This window comes from Anser anser (assembly GCF_964211835.1).
Source record: "Anser anser genome assembly, chromosome: 1".
In the NCBI taxonomy this organism is placed as follows: domain Eukaryota; kingdom Metazoa; phylum Chordata; class Aves; order Anseriformes; family Anatidae; genus Anser; species Anser anser.
The window spans coordinates 198909601-198932439 of record NC_139720.1 but is presented as its reverse complement, the minus strand read 5'-3'; the positions used below and the strand labels follow the sequence as shown (position 1 = coordinate 198932439).

The window sequence follows — 22839 nt, the reverse complement described above, 5'->3', positions numbered from 1 at the left end:
TTGTTAAAAAAATATATTACCAGATTTAAAAATGCTGTCCATCTGCCTTTAATTCATAGGTAAACCTGAATGACATTAAAATAGACAAAAGCTAAGTATCTTACTTGAAAAGTAAATGCTAACTTTATTATTAAAAATAAGTAAATAAATAAATAAATAAATAAGCTTAATTAGCACAGTGTTTTCCTAAAGACTAACAGGTGCAGAAAGCTTCACATTGGGATTTGTGAATTCTTAACCGTGTTCAGGTTTTAGAAACTAATTATTAAGTTGTTTTGTTAATACTGTGGATGTTTTATTGATCATTCTGATTTTTGTCTGTGTAATAAGTGTATTTCATTTTCTCATGGCATTAACTTGGTTGGCTTTATCTTTGCTAGTAATAAAATGAGTTAATAAATAATCATTTAGACTTCTCATATGGGAATTTTTTCAATTTGATAGCATATTGTCTCCAATTGATCTTTTTTTACCATATAATTTTCATAATGTTGGCCCTTCTTCTCCCTGTCAGTTAAGTTATTCTTTTCTCAAATTCTCCCCAAATTTATCATTTTGTGTCATTACAAGACCAAATCTTGCTTGACGATAGTCAATGAAATGAAATATTTGAGTTTGTTATAACACTGTGATATTGGAGACACAAATTTACAAAAGTAAAGTGCCTATAGATATTCCTTGAATGTATGTCTGTTGGAAGCATATTTAAAATGGTCGAATCTAATCCGGTTTTCCTAATGTAGCTTCATTATATTGTGTTATCTAAACCATTTTTCATTATCACTTTTGAACAGGGAGTGTTCTTCTCTTTTGTCCTGCATTGTCAGGCATGTTTGGCAATATTTATATTTTGGTGATTCTATAAGAAGAGTGTTACAACCAACGACATTAAAATTTATTTTTAATTTTCTTAAGTTGAAGATTGTATTTTTATTGATACAATTTCCAAAATTTTTTACGCAAAATTCAGAAACATTTCAGAAATTCAAATCTAGAATTTCTGCTTATGAGTTACGTCTTTAACTTTGAAAGCTTTGAGTGAAGTCAACGTCTGGCAGCAGGTATTAGATTGATATTAATGTACCTGAGTATGCATTTTTTTTCACAGAACAGAAATCTTCTTACACTCAAATGCAATTAAAGAATATCTAGAAGCAGTAGAGTTTGCTCCAAACAGAATTATCTAAATTTATACAACACTATAACATTTTGAAAAATTTATATAACACATTTCATATGATGGCACTTCCACATACTAAAATTGCAAATGCATGAACAAGTTTCAGCTGTTTATGTCAACCACTGCTTAGGTACGCATATTAAACCAACAGTTTGCAGAGGTTTACAGCATTAGCAGTGACCTTTTCTAATATAGCATTAAAATATATAACTACTTTGGAACTTAAACTGAAAGTCAGTATTTACAGATGTATTTTATTCAAATAACATTAATGTCCTGAAATGTCTTTCCAGTCATTCAGCACAATGTTTAAAATTAAATGACTATTACTCTCATCTGTTAATTTGCTACTTATGCCTGACAGTTATATATTGTATTCTTATTTTTACTTTTTTTTTTTTTTTGTGATTCTTTAGGATTCCTAAAGGTTTATTCCATATTACTGGAGAAAATTTAGACTCCTGTAAGAAATCATTTTAAACTACAGTACCTATTTTTACATGTTGCTGTTTGTAAAATATATGTTATAGCACATATATTTCTCTCATACACAACAATAATTTTTAAATAATTTTATTTGTAATAAGCACTCATTAGAACATTTAATGCTATAAGAGCTGAAAGATAAATAAATTGGATTCAAAGATATTTTAATTAACTTGTCATTGTACCTGGTAATTTTTTTCTGTACTTTTCATATTTGATTATATCATTCTGCATTTATAGCTGCTTTTGTATTGCAGCACTCACTAGAACATGTTTACAACAGTAAATAGTTCCTACTGTTGATGCAGCCTAGTAAGTTAGATGCCTGAATGCACTGTTCTTAAAGAGCAAAAGATATTGATGCTGCTTCTGTAAGATAAAATTCATTCAATTCCTGTTGTTTTGGGCTATGTTAAAATTCAGTACTTACCCATTAAATCACAGATCATGGGATCATTCTTATCGGCAGTGTTTGGAAGAGAGTACTACATTGTTGTATTGATTTTGCAGTGTTGAGGGAAATCATCCAAGAAAAGGAAGATGACCTCTTTGGTTTGTGTCGACTCTATTTTTATATTATTTTTATTTTAACGCTGACCCAGGTATTCTGGGCTTTGCTTATGCATGAATGTTTGCAAGTGTGCTTAAGCTGTGTCAAAATGAATTGTGGGTGGAGAAAAAAGTATATTTTCTGACTACCAGACTGAGGACCAAATTACATCTCCTTCAAATTTGATTATTTTAGTGTAAATAACAGTACAGCTCATGGTTATACACTTACATTCTGAGAATTTTTACATTTATGAAGTGTCAATAATTAACATATGCAAAAAAACTCTCAAAATTGATAATATGTGGCTTCTTTTCTTATGGCAGATAATGCATTTCAAGCCAAATTGGAGCTGAAGAGGAATTGAGATGTTATTTTAGGCCTAGGGCCTGCTTCATTTCTGAAAAGACAGCTGGGATAAAATATGCTTTTCTTTTTTCCTCCTTATGAGGTTTTCCTGTAGGGAAAGACCTCCAGCTGTAACAGAATAGGTTACCAAAGAGAGACTGTTAATCTGAAATTCAGAGGGGCCTTTTATAACTGATTCATTTAGAGTAATACTTGAAGTGAGTTCAGAGGTGGCCAGCTTAAATTTAAAAACAAGATAGACAGAATTTAACTTGTTGGTAATAGTCAGCTTTCTTGAGTTATTGCTGAGTTACTGAATTATCTGTATATAATTATAAATTTTAGGTATATGTTCAGGACATTTAAACTGGAATAACAACAGCTAACAGGTGTCTATTGACTTTTCAGGGGCACAGAATGCCACAGTGTGGCATTGACAGTTTTTCCTTCCGGACAGTGTGTTTGCCTGTGTGCTCCTGCTGCGTAGTCATGACATTATCATTCAGACTGCACTGTCCTATGTATGACAGTACTGGGATTATGTTCTCAGGGTTTTACTGGCCTCATTCCTTAGGATCATTTTGCAATCTGCTTTTATGTGTATAGTAAATGTTATTTATTATTTTATTTTATTTTATTTTTATTTTGATTTTATTTTGTTATATTTATTTATTTATTTTGGTTAGAGATGTCAAGGTTTTCTTGTACTGATTTCTCAGAGAACCTGGAACTGAATATTGCTGAAAGGCATTGTTTTAAAGCAGCCCACCCTGAATTTGCAATGTGAAAAAAGGAGATGTCTCTCTGTGTTTCAGGAAGAGGATAAATGTTTTTATAACAGAATAAGATCACTTCAGATTATCAACTCACAGTTAGTAGAAAAAGTAAGACATTGGCTTTCATTTGCAGATGTAAGACACTTGACAAAGGCCAGCTTGAGAGTAGGGCTCCCTGTCATCCTTTTTAATAATTATTGCTGCCTGTGACAAGATGCTTCAAATTTTAAATATATGCTAAAAAGTACATAATAGATCGAGTGGCATTTATAGAGTTCTGATTCTGTTTTAATCTGACATACATTCCTTATGCCTTTTTATTCCCTTGCCCATTTATCTACTTCTACTGTGTTATCACCTGCTGCATGTTAATCAGGTCAAAGAGATACTCATTTTCTTTATAACTCATGACATCAATGAAATTATGGGTATAATGAAAGTAGCAAGGACTAGGAAGACAGAAGCAGTATCTCTGAGACTCAGTGGTCATTGCTCATAGAGCCAAGTGGGTTAACACTTGTCCTTAAACCTCATCTTTATGTACCATTCATTTCTCTCCACATAAAACATTCTCACTACCAGGCAAAAACTCCATGACTAGTAATTTTTTCTTTTTATCCCTCAGTATGGTGCTCAAAATTAAAAACAGCATGACTTTTTCTGAACAGTTGCTTGCTAGAATACAGCATGAATGGACACTTACAAAAATGCTCTTAAGTAAGACAGCATATGTGGAACAAACACAAGTGTCCTGTCTATTTCTGACCTACATCTGGCAGTAAGTTGAGGTGCTTCCAGTCTTTTATTATGACAATTTCTTGCCATCTGTCTACTTGGAGGCTTTCAGGAATTGTCTCTGTCATCTGCACTTATCAGCATCCAAAATGCATTGCAAACCTGCTCAATATGTGACCTTCAGAATTCCAACAGCCGCTGCCAGGATTAAAATTCATAGCCTAAGGTTCATGAACTCATTAACCAAACCATATAAAGTATGCATACTACTAATGAGTGCCAGGGCTATTTCTCATTTTTATTCCTCCCCCTTTTTGACAACATCCTTCTTTCATCAAAACAGACAGTATACAAAAGGTTGCTTTTCTGCCAAATGAATGACGAACACATGAATGACCAGTGTTTATTATTGATAAGCCTATGCAATTACCGGTCTTCTTTCTCCCTCTCCTTTCCCAGCCCCAAACTGATGACAGTATAGCAAATAGCATGCAGCTGTGTCACCTTTGATAGCTGAGAACAAAAGCCTGGAGACAGAGCTCTAGATAAGTACTAGAGTTTGGGGATGTTCAACTTCTCAGAGTTCCAAGTAAAACGGAAAAGTCAAAACACATTTAACCCTTCTACTGCCCATCCAGAAATACCATTCTCACGGACAGTGTGAAGCAAGAGAAGAAACGACTTGTTGCAGTGCTGAAATCTAATATACACTCCTACCCAATGTCTCATTTCTGGATTCAATGTTTGATTGAAATGGGGTGGGAAGCACTTATCTTCTGAATGTAACACTCTGTATAATTCTTAATTAAAAAGAAGAATTAAAAGGTTAAAAAAAAAATTACTCTTGCCAGAATCCTGTAGTGTGTTTAATGTTAAGCAATCAGGAACATTAAAAGCTGAAAAAATTGTGGTTGTGAAAAGAAACTCTTTGAGTATGCACATAAGGAAGTGCTTTTATGAGCAACCCTTCAGCTTGTTTGCATAGATTTGGGAGGGAGTTGAGGTGGTTTTTGTTGTTGTTTTTGTTTATTTGTTTTTTGTTTTGTTTTCTATTAAAACAACAACAACAACAACAATGTACTATTTCAGTTTTTATACCTACTTGGGGCTATGTCATGATACGCAATCATATGCTAATATGGTGATATCATAGAATATCCTGAGTTGGAAGGGACCCACAAAGATCATTGGGTCCAACTCCTGGCTCCACAAAGAACCACCCAAAAATCTGACCATGTGTTGTACAAACTCTTCTTGAACTCCAGAAGGCTTGCTGCCATGATTTCTTTCCTGGGAAAAAGGAAGTGCCCAACCACCCTCTCAGTGAAGGACCTTTTCTTAACATCCAACCTGACTTCCTCTGTTGCAACTCCATGCCATTTCCTCAGGTCTTGTCAATGCTCACCAGAGAGAAGAGATCAGTGCCTGCGCCTCCACTCCCTTTGTGAGGAAGCTGCAGGCTGCCATGAGGTTTCCTCTTAGTCTCCTCTTCTCTAGGCTGAACAAACCAAGGGATCTCAGCTACTCTTCATATGTTTTGCCTTCTAGATCTTTCACCATCTTTGTAGCCCTCCTTTGGACGCTGTCTTCTTGTCCTTATATTGTAGTGCTCAAAACAATGCTCAAGGTGAGGCTGCACCAGTGCAGAGCAAAGTGGGACAATCACTTTCCTCACCCAGCTAGCAGTGCTGTGGCTGATGGACCCCAGGGTATGGTTGGCCCTTTTGGCTGCCAGGACTCACTGTTGACTCATATTGAATTTACCATTGACCACAACCCGCAGGTCCCCTTCTTCCTGTCTTTTTTTCAGCCTCTCATTCCCCAGTCTGTACGTACATCCAGGGTTGCCCCTTCCCAGGTACAGAATCCAACATTTGCTCTTGTTAAACTTCATGCAGTTGGTTAGTGTCCAGCCCTCTAATTTGTAAAAATCTCACTGCAAGGCCTCTCTACCCTTGACGGAGTCAGCAGCTCCTCCCAGTTCAGAGTCATCTGTAAACTTACTTAGTATACCTTCAAGTTCTGAATCCAAGTCATTTATGAAAATATTAAAGAGAACTGGCCATAAAATGGAGCCCTGGGGAACCCCACTAGTGACTGGCTGCCAGCCTGATGTCACTCCATTCACCATAACCCTTTGAGCCCAACCCATCAGCCAGTTGTTTACCCATTATGTATTTATCTAGCTGTATGCTGGATTTTCCAGAAGGATACCGTGAGAAACAATATCAAAAGCTCTGCTGAAATCCACAAATATTACATCAACTGGCTTCCCTTGGTCAACTAGCTGGGTAACCTTGTCATAAAATGAATTTAAGTCCATTAAACAAGACTTTCCCCTTGTGAAACAGCTTAACCATGTTGACTGTGACCAATGACTGCATTGTCTTTAGGTGCTTTTCAATAACTCCCAGAATAATCTTCTCCATAATTTTACCAGGCACTGAATTAAAAATTGACAGGACTGTAATTATGTGGGTCTTCTTTCTTGCCCTTCTTGAAAATTCGAACAATGCTTGCCAGCTTTCGGTCAACTGGTACCTCTAGAGTAATGGTACCTACAACTGGTACCTACAAGAGTAATTGGGAAAGGTCTCATGATGATATCAGCCAGCAATTTGAGTACTCTGGGATGAATCCCATCAGGCCCCATAGATTTACATGCATCCAGGTGGAGCAGCAAGTACCACACAATGCTGAGGTTGGCTGTGAGTTCATTGTTACTGCAGTCACAGTCCTCCAACTCAGGAACCCCCAGAGCCCATCATCAGTGTTGAAAACAGAGGTGAAGAAGGCATTTGCTTGTCTATCCTCACCTATTTGTGAGGTGACCACCCTCATCAAGGACCAGACAAATGTTTACTCTGATCCTCCTTTTGCTGATAACATATTTATATACATATATATATATATACATTGTCCTGATAGTACTAGCCAGTTTCAACTGTAATTGAGCCATGGCTGCACAAATTTTCTCCCTACTGTGGCAAACAGCATCCCTGTAGTCCTCCCATGTCACCCAACCTCGCTTCCAGTGGCCATACACTTTGTTGTTTCACCTAAAATCTAGAAGAAAATCCCTCTTCAGCCAACCAACCTTCTGCCCCACCTGCTTGACTTCTGACATTTTGGAATTGACTATTCTTGTTCTCTTAAGAGGTAGTACTTAAAAATTGACTGTCACCGAGGGACCACAATGCCTGCAAAAGCTGTTTCCCAGGGGACCTTACTAAGCAGTTTTCATGTCTTGCAAGTTGAGGTCACCCATAAGGACAAGGGCTACTGATCTAGAGGAATCTCTTAGTTCCTGATAGACTAATTCATTGTTGTCATCATTCTGTCTGGGTGACCTGTAGTAGACTCCTACAATGACATCTACTTTATTTACTTGTCCCTTAATCCTTACCCAGAGGCGCTCAACCATGTCATTGCCAGCTGCAATCTCCATATAACCCAGCCCCTCCATTACATACAGCACAACCACCCCACCTTGCCTGCTCTGCCTGTCCCTTCTGAAGTGCCTATTACCATCCATCATGACACACCAGTCACAAAATGTGAAATATGGTGCTTGAACTTGCAGGGTACTAAATACTAGGGAACAGTAGATGCTTTAATTTTAGCATGGAAGTAATTGGTGTGCTAGGTCTATTCAGAACTGAGTCCATGGTAAATGTGAAAAATATTTAGAATCAGAAAAAAAAATATTATCATGTATACAAGAAATTGATTAATATTTCATCACATAAAAGTAGGAATACATCCACTAATATCACCATCACACTAGAATTGAATTACCTACCTAACTATACTTTCTCAACTTATTAGAGTTAAGTTAGTTAAAAAGCTTCAACCTCCTAGCAAGCCCTTATCAATCATACAGACAACTGTGGAACAGGTACTTAGATTAGCACCAGTTTGGAACTGGGATGACAAATCTTCCTCCAGAAAAATTTTATGGTATCTACTGAAAAAAAAAAAAAAAAAGATTACAGTGATGCTATTGTTACTATCAACCTGGATAAACCATAACCTCCACATCTATCCTTATTTTTGCATTTCCTCTTATGTGGTGGATAAGTCTTAGTGTGACAAGATGTTTAGTGTCAGTGTATTACAGTCTGATGCTTTCACAGTATTTTTTGTTGCATTAAATGTGATATTAAATCCCATGCCTTTTACTGATAGGAATATACAAAAGCATAATGAAGCAATGTTGTGTTGTTGTGTTAAAAATAATAGTTTTGCCTTGCATTCTCACAATTTACACAGAAATATCTATTGATTTCAAGATTACAGCATATGATAAAGACTCTCTTCCTCCTCCTCTTATTTTTGGAATGATATTGGAGATGACAAGGTGTTTGTACTCCATCCTGATGTGAAATCCTGGAGTGAAAAATGTCAACCAGTATTACCTATTTATAGTGGTTTCAATTAATGTGTTTGTTCATCCCTCTCCATCTTTGTGGTTAAAATATTAAAGACTAAATCTCTTCTAACTTCAAAAGTCCATCATTTGAAGCTAAGGACACTCAACATCTTTAGCATTGATATAATCTAACATTTATATTAGAGTAAAATCAAGAAAGAGTCATTCAGTTATTCAATTTTTCTTGTTGTTTTACTTTTTTTGCCTGAAATTTTATTTTTACTTCTTAGGAAAAAAAAAAAAAGCAAAAAAAATAATGTCATTAAAGCGATTAGAGCATCTTTTAAAATAGTGCTAGTGGAGTGAATTCTGCTGTTAAGAAGTCATCATGAAGACCTCATGACCTCACGTCATGCAGAACATCATGTAACACAAAATATCAACCATGCAGGCCCTGATTCATCTCATTTAATTTATATGTTTAAACTGAAATGCGTAAGAGTATAATGTCTCTCCTTCCCTGTATAGTCAATGGACAGAGACAGCCACTTGTAAAGGGCAGCTAAACACATCTGTATCTGAATTGCTATGATATTACATTTTCATAACAATGGCAGACATGAAAAATAAATAAATAAAAAATCTAAGGTAGTGCATTTCCACACTGTACCTTCAAAACTCTTCAAAAAATAACAATGAAAGCTTTGACTGAGGACGAATGAACAGTTTTGCGTGCTGGGTCATTCAGAAGTGTCCAGACTGTGAGTCCTCTCCTCATCCTGGCTGTGAGATGGCTCAGCATAGTCAGGCAAGTGTTATGGAAAATGCCTTTGCCTTGGGGTGCCAGGAAAATATCACTAACCCTCAGGCAGTTTCCTGACTCTGAGAAATCTTTAGAAAAAACAGTGGGTGGTAAATTGCATTATTTGCTCCTGAGCACAATCAGGAACTTTATCCTTACACCCAGCACCTCCAATCACCATATGAAGAAAGGTCATTAAAAAAGGCTCACACAGTTAAATTTAACAGAACAATTTGGTTACTAGAAGAGTCAATCTGTTCCATTTGATAAATGTTGCCTTTTTTTGCCCCAAAGTAATTTTCAAGTTTGTAGCTGATGTGAAACAAGGTCACAGAGTCTGCGTAGAGACTGACTTATCATCACTAGAACAAACCACTAAATCTATCTCTCAGGTAGAGTGTAAAATACTTGCCCTCAGCCAGAAGCTCAGCTGAACAGGACCATAGAGGATGGCATTTCAGCTGTATGCAGCACAGTGAAAGATGGCATATGCCAATTTAAAGTCACCACTAAGGATACACTGGTTTAATTCATAAATTCTCCAGTGCCGTCTAGCAGGAGGTTGAAAGTAGTTCTTTAGTATTTTCACCAAATATTTAATGTCTTTTCTAACTACTGCTGTGAGCGACACTCCACCAGAAGTCCCCATCTCAGGAATCTCTGCTACTTTTATTTACAGTACTGGAAATTATGCTGTTGTGCAAAATATTGCCACAGTGGTAAGCTTTTTGCAGGAATATTTGTAATAGGCTTGCTGTCAAAAGTAATTCGTTGTGTGAAATGGTCATCATTTTCCCTAAGTGTACTTCGACACGATTGGTGCTCATGATTAAAAGTAATAAAACCAGTAACACTGAGTACTGGGCCTCAACAAGCAACTGAGCCTGTTTCTCTTTCCTCTAGTGCCAGACTTATACAAGGAGTAGTTATCTCATAATACAGAATAATTTCCAGTTTCAGTGTGGCATTAACAATATCAGAAATACAAAATAAAATAAATCATTAACTTCATTTCAAAAAGTCATTAGAGGCTAGAACAATGTTTTTTAAGCATTGCCCTGGCCTTTCCTAATAGGAATGCAATGAAAAGGCAGTGAAACCTTTGAAATTATGACAAGTTCATCTTTGAAATTAGATAACAGTTTTTTAGTAATGAGGTTAAACCAATATTGGAACAGCTCTACTAGGAGAGCTGGTAGATATGACAATACTTCTAGTCAGAAAATAAGATTAAATATCTTCAAAAAACAACTGTGTTTTCAAGTTTCTAATATAAAATCCATGGAGGATGTGAGTGAATGTATATGTGTTTATGTGCTTGTGTTGGAACAGAATACTAACGACTTTTCTCGCTTTTAAATAATTTTGGATGTCATTAATACCTATAGACTTTTTTTTTTTTTCTTTTTCTTTTGCGGGGGAGAGGTGTGGGGGTGGGGTTGGAATTGTGGGGGAGATTTTACTGAGAATGTGGGAAGCTCTGTATTCTTTTCTTCCATGGAGCTGGTCAGATGTTTTTCAGTGCGATGCCAATTTATAAGGCTAGATGTAATCATTAATCTTTCTGGTTTTACTGTGATACAACCAGAAGAACAAGATAGAACAACCAGATTGTTGGTTCACATCCAGCTTCTGTTTCAAGCAATTGCAGCTACTGCTTTTAACCCTAAGAAATGCTAAACTCAAAACTTCTTAGTAATCCAGTTTACATGTTGCCTCCTATGTATAAAAATACAGCATGGCTGTATGGAAAACCATATTTCTTATAATTTTTGATCATTATAGCCCTAAATAACTGACAGAAATACTATGTTATGCATCCAGGTCTTAGAAAAAAAGAAACTGTACGTTTATTTTATTTAACTTTTTTTTTTTTTTTCTCACTGCTCAATTCCAACAGCATTAGATAGGAAGCATATTATTGGAAAAGTTCCTTGTTTCTTTCAGACTTCCAGACTTACTACTTTTCTTCGGTTAAACTTTCCAGTCAGGCCTCTTCAGACAGTATACTGCCAAGGGACCACTTGAGTTTTTACTTAGTATGGTCAAGCATATTTGGCTACAACAAGAGAATGAGCTATCAAATCACAATCACAGGTCACACATTTCAGTTAAATGAAACCTCTCTACTCTTCAAATGGAAAAGATTGTTGTAGCAAATAATATTACAAAGACTCAGTGAGCGAAATCAAATTGTAACCATGAACTGAATAAATCTAGATAATAAAAAATAGAAATTCATTTAACTTTTGGAAAAACAAAACCAAAAACAACAACAAAACCACAAAACCAAAACAAAGCAAAAACAGCTGTTATCATCAAGGAACATGTGTAAAACACCTTCAAAAATGATTCAAGGAGCTAAATTCATTGCTCTATTGGAATGGAAAGTCATGTACTTATTAAAGTTATAGACTTTCTGCAATAACACAATTTTCTTCACACTGCTTAAATCCACAACTTTTTTGTATATGATAATTACATATGTAGTAATTGTGTTGGGGTAGTGATCAAATAACCTGTGTCCTTGCAAATATTCTCTGTTCCCTGTGGGCTAACAATCTTTTTTCTTCCATACTTGCCCATCTGAGTAGTGGAAGTGGGTTCAACTGAGAGCATTCTTGTACGATACAAACTTAAAGTTTGTTGCCCATATCATACCTGAAGAAGTCTTCATATGCTAAAAAAAAATAGCTGGTGCAATTTTGTTTTTCTCTTTGTTTATAAATTAAATGGTCTTACCACCATTTGCAAATACAGCTCCTTTCTGAAGCCACCCCACCTGGGTCATATTTGCAAAAACTACTAAATTACGTAAGAATAAATTTTGTAAGTTTCTCCACAGTGGAGGCAAGCTGGCTGATGTGGAGCAGACACATATCTTATCAGATACAAAATAAAAACACTTTGTAAGTATGAGAATACATGAACATGGGTAGCTACCAGGGAATCTTGCTTTTCCCAACTTAAAAATGCACTTGTCAACTCTATAGCTGTCTTTGTTTAAATTGCTGCTAGCAATCTAGTGTAAGCAATTTCTTAACTGTAGTGTAACTCAACCTCTATCCTGAAATGAATCAAAATGAAGTGTGAAAAATAAATATCTCTTCTGTCAGAAAGTATGAAATGTGCATCTATTGTTCAGTGCTAAGGCTGTGGGAGGCAGAGTTTATTGAGCCCTGTATAGCACCATGGCTGGTAACTGCTTTGCTCAGTGGACTGTTTTGATAGGTAGTTTTTTTCCTATTAAGTGCAGTAGCATAAAAATGCTGATAACACTGAAGAACGTATCCTGAAATTTTGGCTTTTATTCAGCATGGCTAGCTGTGCTATGTACTGAGGCCACTTTCGGTAGTGGTTTTAGTTTATTTCATTGGATTTATTAACCTTAATGTTGGGTATTCAAGTACAAAAGCTTTAGTTACTGTTCTGTTAAATACTCCATCAGAGTTGGTTTTGGCTGGGTTTTGCACGTATGTATGTGTTGGGGGGAGGGAGGGAATTGCGTTAAAAAAAAAAGGCAAAAAAACTCAGCACTGCACAACAGCCATAGCAACTCATGAATTCAGAGGTTCTGTTGATGTCCACCATGATGTGAGCTCTGTGATGAGTGCACCATAACCTCTTCTTCTAATGTTTTCACTTAATATGCTGTGCAACTGTGAAAAGGAATGTTTTAGTCATGACATTATAGGTAGTACCAATTTAGCTCAGTGCAAAGTTGTAGGTGGTTTGCTATGGCTTACCACACAGCCATTAACAGTCTCATTTTTGCTCAGCACAGAGTTGCAAGTGATAGTATTTAAACTCCCTATAAAACAGTAAATGATAGCATTCTCATCTTATCCAGGAAGGCACTTGAAGACAGGTATTATGAGCCTGTAATTTAAGCTAGTCAAGTAAGTAAAGAATATATAATCTCTCACCATTTGCAAAAGGATGCAGCATCACTGAAGTTTAGCATTGATTTTTAAAGTGATTAAAAAAGAACAATGGATCAGCAGATTTCTGAAACAAAGATTAGTATATTCATAAATACTTCCTTATATTTGCACAAGCATAATTTAACAGTTGCAAATCCCTATCTGGAGATGCCTGTTTTTCTCTGAGGCCTGTGGAAGCTACTCTTACATGAGGTCTAGATGACTAAAGCAAGTGATGTAAATAGTCTCTAGCTCTCCAACTATTCACTTGCTATTGAAGTACTAACCTGTTCAAAACGTAAAAAATAGAAAACCTCTCACAGAGGACTTTAGAGTGCAAAATACACAATAGGAAGTAGAAAAAGAATATATTGAATTAGTAGAGTACAGAAAATAATACTTTTGCCTTGTAGCTAATTTGAGATATTATAAAATAAGGTTTGTGATCATCTGTTCTAAATCTATTTATGTCGAAGATAGGCAGAGGGGGAAAAGTGAAATGGTTATATAACCTCTTAATCTTCTGCAACTACATCAAACCCATCCTGATTTGGTGACCTTACTCACCTGGGAGTGAGGTGAGTAAGTAAACATTTAATATTTATAGAAGTAATACTTGCACATTTAGTTAGATTTCTATAATATAAAAGAATAATTAAATTTAGCTCAACATAATTATAGTTCAAAGTAGCATATTTTTCTGTTTTAGATTATTTTTCTTCACTAAATTCTTTTTTAATCATCATTTCAAGTAGTATATCAACAAATTACAGGTGTGATTCGTTTTTTTTTTTCGTTTGTCAAACTGTTCTTAACACTTCTTGATAGCTAATGTGCTGTGTTGATTTTATTGCTTTAATATGTTTCACATTCATAAAATGGTTAAAGAAAAAATAGGTAAATTCATGAGTGTGAGAATTAAGCTTAACTGAAGATAGTAGAAGCCATCATTTCAATGATGATTTGTCAAATTATTTCACTTAAGTGAATGTTTGAATAACTCTGGGAAAAAAAAATCAACAAAGCTGGTATTAAAAAGGAAAAGAAGTATACGGAATAAAAAGTTAGTTTCTCATTTTTAATTTTTGTCCCTGTAATAAATTCTAATAGCATTTAAAAATCAATTATTATGATTATTTTAAATAATCTTTAAGACCCTTTTCAATTAACAGTGCTGTCATTCAATAAAATGTCGTCATGTTGCAGAGTTTCAGAAAATATTATTTGTCCACACTAATTTGTGATTTGTAGAAATACCCAACAACCCACTGTGGATGGAGTATAACATATCTATTTTAACATATCAACAATGTAAAATCTTGATCAGTGAACGAACTCAGCTTTAAATTAATAATCCAGTAACATTTAGTTTTAACCTTTAGAATAGTGAATATCATGTCACTCACTTATGAAAAAAAAAATTGTCATTTTTTCTGCCTTAGAAATTACAGAAAATATTCTGAATGTGCAGAAATACCAAAAGTTAATCAATTTTACTTATCCATTAACAATTACTTCTTTCATGTGAAATAATTGACCTAGAACCAACTTTCTTTCCATTAATAGTACCAATATATTTTGTTCATGATTAGTTCCTTTTGATCTTTAAATTCAAAATGTCATTTGTAAAGATGACAGGTAACAATATCTGAAAGACAATTTCTCTTCCGTTACATATTAACTCAGATAATTAGATATGCATGAAAATTATTCTAAATGTTATAATATTTCATCTTGGACATTCTAATATATAGGAATTAATTCTTCAGTTCTACTGATACACAGTACCATCTGGAATATGGACTTAATCTGGGCACCACGCTTATGTATGTGGACCAACTGAAGAGTCTAAGGAAGAATGATAAGTGAATGAATAAAAATGCCTTGCAAGAGAAAGAGGGAAAAAAAAAAAAAAAGTTACAATAATTTATTAGAGAGTGCAAGGTACAGTCTGTGTCCACAAATAGTAATGGACTTAAACAGCGAACAAATTATTTGAACCCAAACAGTGATGTCCAAAGTAAAATGATGAACCAGAAACTATGCCTGATTTTTCCTTAAGTTACTTAAGTTTGTACTTAAGTTACATTGGTTTGGGCATTGTTTACCTCATTGTCTGAAATGGGGCCTAGTTTGTCTAACATCTGGTATACTTGGTCTATTTTTAATTTAGTGCATCTAACAGGAAAAAGTGAAAGACAAATAGGATCTAAAAGATGCCTCTAGAATTCTTTAGAATTCTTACATTCTTTAGTTTTAAGGTTGTGTCTCTGAAAGATTTAAGAAATATTCATCTACATCTTTAAGGATGTCAAACAAAATTACAAATACTTGATGTGACAAGATATTCCTATGTGAGCTAGGTACTAGGTACTGTGAAACGTATTAAAAACAAACAAACAAACAAAAACTCTTCTGAAATTCCCAGTCTTCTGTCTTCTTTTCATCACTTGTCATAAATAATTCTTATAACTGTGGTAGTATTAATTTTCATATCTCCAAACTTGCACAACAGCTACTGTAGTGCAATCTGACAGTTTGACAGAACGTGTTTTCTCAGAACCATTTTTAAGATTAGTGGAGTTTTGCCACACCAGTCACAACTTAAGTTCCCCAGACAGGGAAAGAAACCCACAGAACCTAACTTGATACTTAATCACATAAATAATAATAACATTTTTGTTATTACTTGTATCACACCTCTTAATTATTAAAAATTTAGATTAAATTTTTAATAGGTTTTATATATTCATAAAAGAGGATAAAATTCTTTAGACTAAAAAGGTGAAAAAAAAAGTAGGAGATCTAAGCAAAAAATTAGTGTTTCAAAAAATATATTCTAACTTAAGGCTAAAGAAAATTGTGATTAAAAACATTTATAATTCTTAGCAATATTTTACAAAGGAAATTATTGAGTTCTAAAATCTAGTTTGCACTTTAATAAAGTATATTTTGTCATAAATTATAGAGTGCTGTAATGAACTTTTCTTAATTATCCTCATTTTGACATTACTGATGTCATTGAAAAAGTTCATTATAAAGTACTAATTAATCTTCCAACTAGAGAGAAAGCATGTGGCTTTCTACAAAGGCACCTCATTTCCAACCTGAGTCTTACTGGAACATTTTTGTTATATCTGTTCTCATGAACTGTGAAACAATTTTTTTTTTCCTTTCCTTCTATTACTTAAACATATCCATCATTTTTCCTTCTACCATTACTGGTTAGGGGAAGCTCCATATTATTTCACTCATCAGTGTAGACTGTGGTACAGAGTAGTCTAAAAAGCTCTTAATTCCTATGATATTTGGAGATATCAAATGGAGATATTATTCATCTGTGTAAAATATTTAAAGACGTAAGTAATTTATAACACTGGCTCAGGGGAGATAAGTCTTACTAAAGACACAGAATTAATCGCAGTGTTTGTGGTATTTTCTGGATGTTTAAGAAATGAGAAATTGTAAAATATAAAAAAACTAGTTCTAGTCCCAGCATGCTATTAATGAAGACTTTTTGGTATGAAATAAAAGTAAAAGATTAAAAATAGATCTATGTCCTATTTCTAAATCCACAGAGAATTTTAATGTGTCTGGAGAGAAATTCATCAAAACTGCTTTCCTGTGCTCTGATCACAATATTCTCATAATTCACTTTGAAGTAAATTTGTCTACCATTTGGCTTAATTTATCTAAGAGTAACCAAGAAAATATTAGCTCCAAAAGGAGCAACCAATAAGTTTATTCCTATCTGGGAGCCTTGAAACTTGTCTTGGTCTGGTTGTGAAAGTATATCTTCAGAATGTCATATTGTCTGCCCAGGTACTACATGCTACATACTACTTTTGCATACTACAGCGATGTGAAAGAATCTTCATGCCTTTAAGAGTCTGTAATCTGGGAAGTGATTGGATTTGCAATGCTGGTATAGAGTTGTAGGTAATTTTAAAAGTTCTTTCAGTTGAACCCAGAGAATGTATTGATTCTTTGTAGAGATTGATTGATTGATTGATTGATTGATTGATTTTAGTGTGGCAGTTGTTTAGTTCTTGTCAGGTGAGACATGACCACAGTCGGCTGTGATACTAGTAGCTTGGCAGTCTTCCGCCATCCTGCATTTAAATTGCAAATGGCTAAAAAGCTAACTTAGTTTTTAAGCTTTTATTATGAATTCCAAGAATTACACACTTAGAGATGATTAATACTCAAGGCCATACGCTAGCTAAGATAAACAAACCCCTATGTTCTTGATGTAATAATATAGCAAGATTGCAAGTCAAATTTTAGATTAACAACATATTATTATGCCAGCAGGCAAGGATTCTGTTAATTAGTTCACAATTAGTCCCTCTTATTTTTAATCTCAAAGTATTAGATATTGATGGAATTAATAGATTAGTAGCTGTATCTTAATGGTGTCAAACAGGCCAAAATGCAAATAGGGATGGTTTTTAATGGGATTTATTGATTTATGCGCATATGCTGTTTAACCAGTTTTGTGCTTGACCTAAAAAATTGGTTTAGCTTGTATTTTTGTACTTAAAAAAATGCAAACACTAGGAACCACTTAATAATATTACGAAATAATTTGTTGCTTAGAAAAACTTCCCAATCATATAACTTTTAGGACTTGCAGATAGAGCTGATATGATGGTATGCTACTTAGAGATATTGGCATAACCGATTTCAAGAAGTCTCCATAAGCACGTTTAGGAAACATGTAAACTTCACAGATTCATAAATGTAAGATCAAATATTCAGAAATTATTTCATCTGAACTTCTAACAAAGCTAGCAATTCTCAACCTGTATGCCCTGCAATTGTTAGAAATGTTAGTGATATTAACTCTTCTAATCTCTGTATTCCCTCAACAAGGCCCAGACAGCATCTCTGTAATTATCAGGTGGGACCAATCATTTTCCCCTCATATGATACAGAACTGAGAGCATCCTTATACCAGCATGTACAGCCAACAATTCTTTTTTTTTTTTTTAAAAAAAAAAAAAAAAAAAAAGATGAATTTCTGGACAAGCTCAAGCAGAAAAAGGAGGCCTTCAGAGGATGGAAGCAATACAGAGAAATTGTCCAAGCAGCCAGGGATCAGGTTAGGAAAGCTAAAGCCCTATTAGAATTAAATTTGTCCAGGGACATCAAGGGGAACAAGAAAGGCTTCTATAGGTACAACAGTGATAAAAGGAAGACTAGAGAAATTGTGGTCCCTCTCTAGAAGGAAAAGGGATACCTGGTTACAAGGCATACAAAGAAGGTCGAGGTACTCAATTATTTATATTTTTTTTTGCCTATGTCTTCATTGGCAAAAACTCTAGCTACATAGCCTAAGCTCCAGAAGGCAAAGGCAGGGACTGGGAGAATGATGAACCACCCAGTGCAGGAGAAGATCAAGTCTGAGAATCCTGAGGGAACCAGCCGATGAAGCTCCTAAGCCCCTCTCCATCATATTTGAGAAGCTGAGGCAGTCTGGTGAAGTTTCCACTGACTGGAAGAGGGGAAACATAACCCGCATTTTTAAAAAGAGAGAAAAGGAAGACCCAGGGAACTACAGGTCCGTCAGTCTCACCTCTCTGTCTGGCAAGATCGTGGGGCAGATTCTCCTGGAAACTATGCTAAGGCAGATGGAAAATGAGATGACTGGTGATGGTCAAACATGGCTTCACTGAGGGTAGATTGTGCCTGTCAAACCTGGTGGCCTTCTACAATGGGATTACAGCACTGGTGCATAGGGGAAGAGCAACTGACGTCATCTACCTGGTCTTGTGCAAAGCATTTGACACTGTCCTGCATAATGTCCTTGCCTCTAAATTAGAGAGACATGGATTTGATGGATAGACCCCTTGGTGGGTCAGGAATTGGCAGAGTGGTCACACTCGAGTTGCCGTCAACAACTCAGTGTCCAAGTGGAGATCAGTGATGAGTGGTGTTCCTCAGGGGTCAGTATCGGGACCAGCACTATTTAATATCTTTGCTGGTGACATGGACAGTGAAATTGAGTGCAGCCTCAGCAAGTTTGACAATGACACGAACCTGTGGTGCAGCTGACATGCTGGAGAGAAGGGATCCCATCCAGAAGGACCTGGACAGGCTGGAGAGGTGGGCCTGTGCAAACCTCTTGGATTTCAACAAGGCCAAGTGCAAGTTCCTGCATCTGGGTCAGGGCAATTACAAGCACAGATACAGGCTGGGCAGAGAATGGATTGAGAGCAGCGCTGATGAGGAGGACCTGGGGGTGTCGGTCAATTATAAGCTCAACTTGAGTTGTCAATGTCCCGATGCCCAACTGAATCCTGGGCTTCATCAAATGGGCTGCATCAGCTGGTCAAGGCAGGTGATTCTCCCCCTCTATTCTGCTCTCGTGAGATCCCACCTGTAGTACTGTGTTCAGCTCTGGGGTCCCCAGCACAAGAAGGATGTGGACATTTAAGAATGAGTCCAAAGGAGGGCCACAAGGATGGTCAAAAGGCTGGAGAGCTTCTCCTATGAAGACAGGCTGAGGGAACTGGGCTTGTTCAGCCTGGAGAAGAGAAGGCTCCAGGGAGACCTTACAGTGGCCTTCCAGTACCTAAAGGGGGCTACAGGAAAGCTAGAAAGGAACTCTTTGTCAGGGAATGTAGTGATAGGATAAGGATTAATAGCTTTAAACTAAAAGAGGGGAATTTAGGTTGGGTATTAAGAAGAAATTCTTTTCTCTGAGGGTGGTGAGACACTGGAAGAGAAGGTTGCCAAGAGAAGCTGTGGATGCCCCATCCCTGGAAGTGTTCAAAACCAGGCTAGATGGGGCCCTGGGCAATCTAGTAGTTGGCAACCCTGCCTATGATCTACCAGATGATCTTTAAGGTCCCTTCTAACCCAAGTCATTCCATGATTCTATGATTCTGTAACTGGTAAATGGATATTGGTCCTTCAATGGAAACTGCATAAGATCTTGGATGAGTTGAATTGCCTATTGAAAATTGTCCTCTCTCTCTTTTTGCTGGTGACAGAGTGAGTTGAGTCTTATAAATTAGGCATGTCAGTTACACAATGTTTGTTTGTTTTTTTTTTCTTCTTCTGTTCTTCTTTTCTTTTCTGTCTTATACAAATGCATTAGTGCAGATTTCTGTAAGATCATTCAACCTTCTAATAGATACGTACCCAATCAGTACTCAAATCTAATTTCTGTTGCCTTTTCCTGAGCCTTTAAAAATTGTGAGTAATTTACTTTCCTTGTCTGCCCCCTCCTCCCCCCCCACCTCCCTCCCACCCCCCCATGGCAAGTGAGATCCAGCAAGTAAACCTAATATCAGTACATTCACAACAGCAAGGGGGGTTTTCTCTATTAATATTGTTAGATCATGCATTCCAAAGAGTTAAAATAAAATTTACGACACCATGTTGTCTTAACTGTAAACTGGCTTGAAATGAATTCGCTTTAATGAAATTAAAACCATACAAAATTACTTGAGAGTAAAAGTTCTTTGATACTTTCTTGAATTCATAATAGATTCAAGTGTAAAAATCCAAACAGATCATGTGGATATGTTGATTTTTCAAAACGCTAGGGAAAGTTTTTGAATACCATATCCTCACTTAATCATTCAACTACAAAATTCTAATTATCTCATCCATGGAGATGCAGAGATATCTTTTCTGAAAGATATTTTGCAGGTACTTAGTAAAACTGTACATATGTAAATAAAAATTGTAGAATACCAGACAAAATCAATCTATCTTCCAAAAAGACCTATTTGGAAATGATCCTGAGTTCTACAGAATTTATTTTTATTTGCTTTTTAAACTGAAGAGCAATTTGTCTGTGTGTCTGTGATTTAAGTTTTAAAAGTAACATTTTATGTTAAAAAAGATGTAGATGTGCTAAAATATTTGTTGTGCAATTTCATTTAGTGTATCCACAATTGTGTGTCTACTTGCTCAAAAACTTTATTGATCTTTCTCAGTAGCGTTCTTACAGTGCAGTCCAAAACAATGTCTATTTTTTCATATAGGTCCATTTTTCATAGCTCGCTCTCAGTCTCATTCTACATAAAATGACACATCCAGAAACAGCTAATAAAAATCAGACAATTCTTAGTTATGAAATGTGAACTTCCTTATGTCTTGGAAGTGCTAGAAACCTAAGAGCACTTTTCTAGGTTTTCCCATCTATTACAATAAGAATTTTTACTACTTACATTACCGTGACTTTTTCTACCGACAAGTGCCTAGCAGTCCATATTTAGTGCCTTTGTACTTTTACTATATTTCATTATCAAGGCTTAGATAAATATTATTTTACTCAGCTGTCATTCATTTTCCAGTCTAAACAATGGGAGTGCTTGATTTGTTTCATTTGAAGAAAAAAAAAATCAGAATAGAATTAATTCAGCATTTCTCTGATAGAATTTAAATAATGTTTAAAAAAAGTATAATCAGTATTAAAAAGTGGGATAGACACAAGCTAAAGTATATTCCCCCTTTTCTCCTCCTGGTATTGGTTTTTTTGCTTGCTTGCTTGTTTTTCAGGTATTGTAACCACCTTGCTTTATTCAACAAAAGTGACAACATTAAGAGCTTTTCAAGAGATAAGGCATCATAGATTTTTGCATACCAAAGTTTCATGGAACTGTTTTGGTGCATCAAACATGCAACTCAGTATTCTTTGATACTTCAGCAAATAAATTCATATACCAGTGTATTATATCTTACACTGCTGATCTTCTGTTACTTCACAGTTACTGAGAATAATTAGGGAAAGTTAAAGTATGGAGCTTTAGTTTGGAGCTGCTGTTTCCCTTGTTTAACTTTTGTCATTCATTTAATTTTTTCATTCCATTTCACAACATCGCTGTATGTGTGAACACTCAAAGTGAGCAAAATAATTGTGTACCAGTCTAAGCAGAAATCTGTTTAATTTTATATATTTATAAGAGTTGAGTCCTTCAACCAGATTGTAAACATTAACTGAAGAGCTTAAAATCAGAAGCATTGTCTTCCTTGACACGCTATATTATCAAAAGAGAAACAAAATTGTCCTGTGAGGGTCTGTCTCTCTTTGCTCACTGTCAAGGGTGCACATAGTCTTTAAAAACGTATATAAGAAGGGTAAATTAGAAAAATAAAGTGGGGCGGGATTATTCCAGGAGGTTCCATCAGAGCATCAGGAAACACTTCATTGCGTGGGTGACTGAGCACTGGAACAGGTTGCACAGAGGAATTGTGGAGTCTCTCTCCTTGAAGAGCTTCAGAATTCATCTGGACATGGTCCTGGGTGATCTGCTTGAGCAGGACATTTTGAAAAGATGATTTCAAGAGTTCTCTTCCAACCTTGGTCATTCTATGAATTAGTTAATCAATATTGGAGCATGTTAAGTCTTCAGAAAAATCAGTTTAGGTACCAGTGGGTTTACCAAGAAGCAGGAATCATATGGAAAAGTTGTTTTCCATTAAAGAAGGATACATGCAAGAGAGATGTTTTCTTGTGGTTTAATCCTCCTTATGGTTCATGTCTTCTTCTGTGGATACTTAATTCTTTCTCTGGACCTTTCTCTGGTCTCAGAGAAGCCAGCAGCTGTTGGACATTATGTTTAATGAGAATTGGACATTAAGTTTAATGAGAAGCATTACTTCTGTCAGGTAAAGTGAGAAAACCCTTTTTCTTTTATATTGCTTACCT

The 22839-nt window shown here is 35.6% G+C and overlaps 1 protein-coding gene and 1 long non-coding RNA gene across 5 annotated transcripts in view; both read left to right on the top strand.

The window, feature by feature from the left end:
• CNTN5 (contactin 5) overlaps positions 1 to 22839 on the top strand; it is a 677796-nt gene that overhangs the window by 289674 nt on the left and 365283 nt on the right. The window lies entirely within an intron of this gene.
• Positions 1914 to 22839, top strand: part of LOC310889152 — a 28598-nt gene continuing 7672 nt past the window's right edge. Inside the window, exons 1-2 of the long non-coding RNA XR_014576405.1 lie at positions 1914 to 12158; positions 13653 to 13750. This is a non-coding gene — a long non-coding RNA (uncharacterized lncRNA). The remainder of the gene's footprint in view (positions 12159 to 13652; positions 13751 to 22839) is intronic.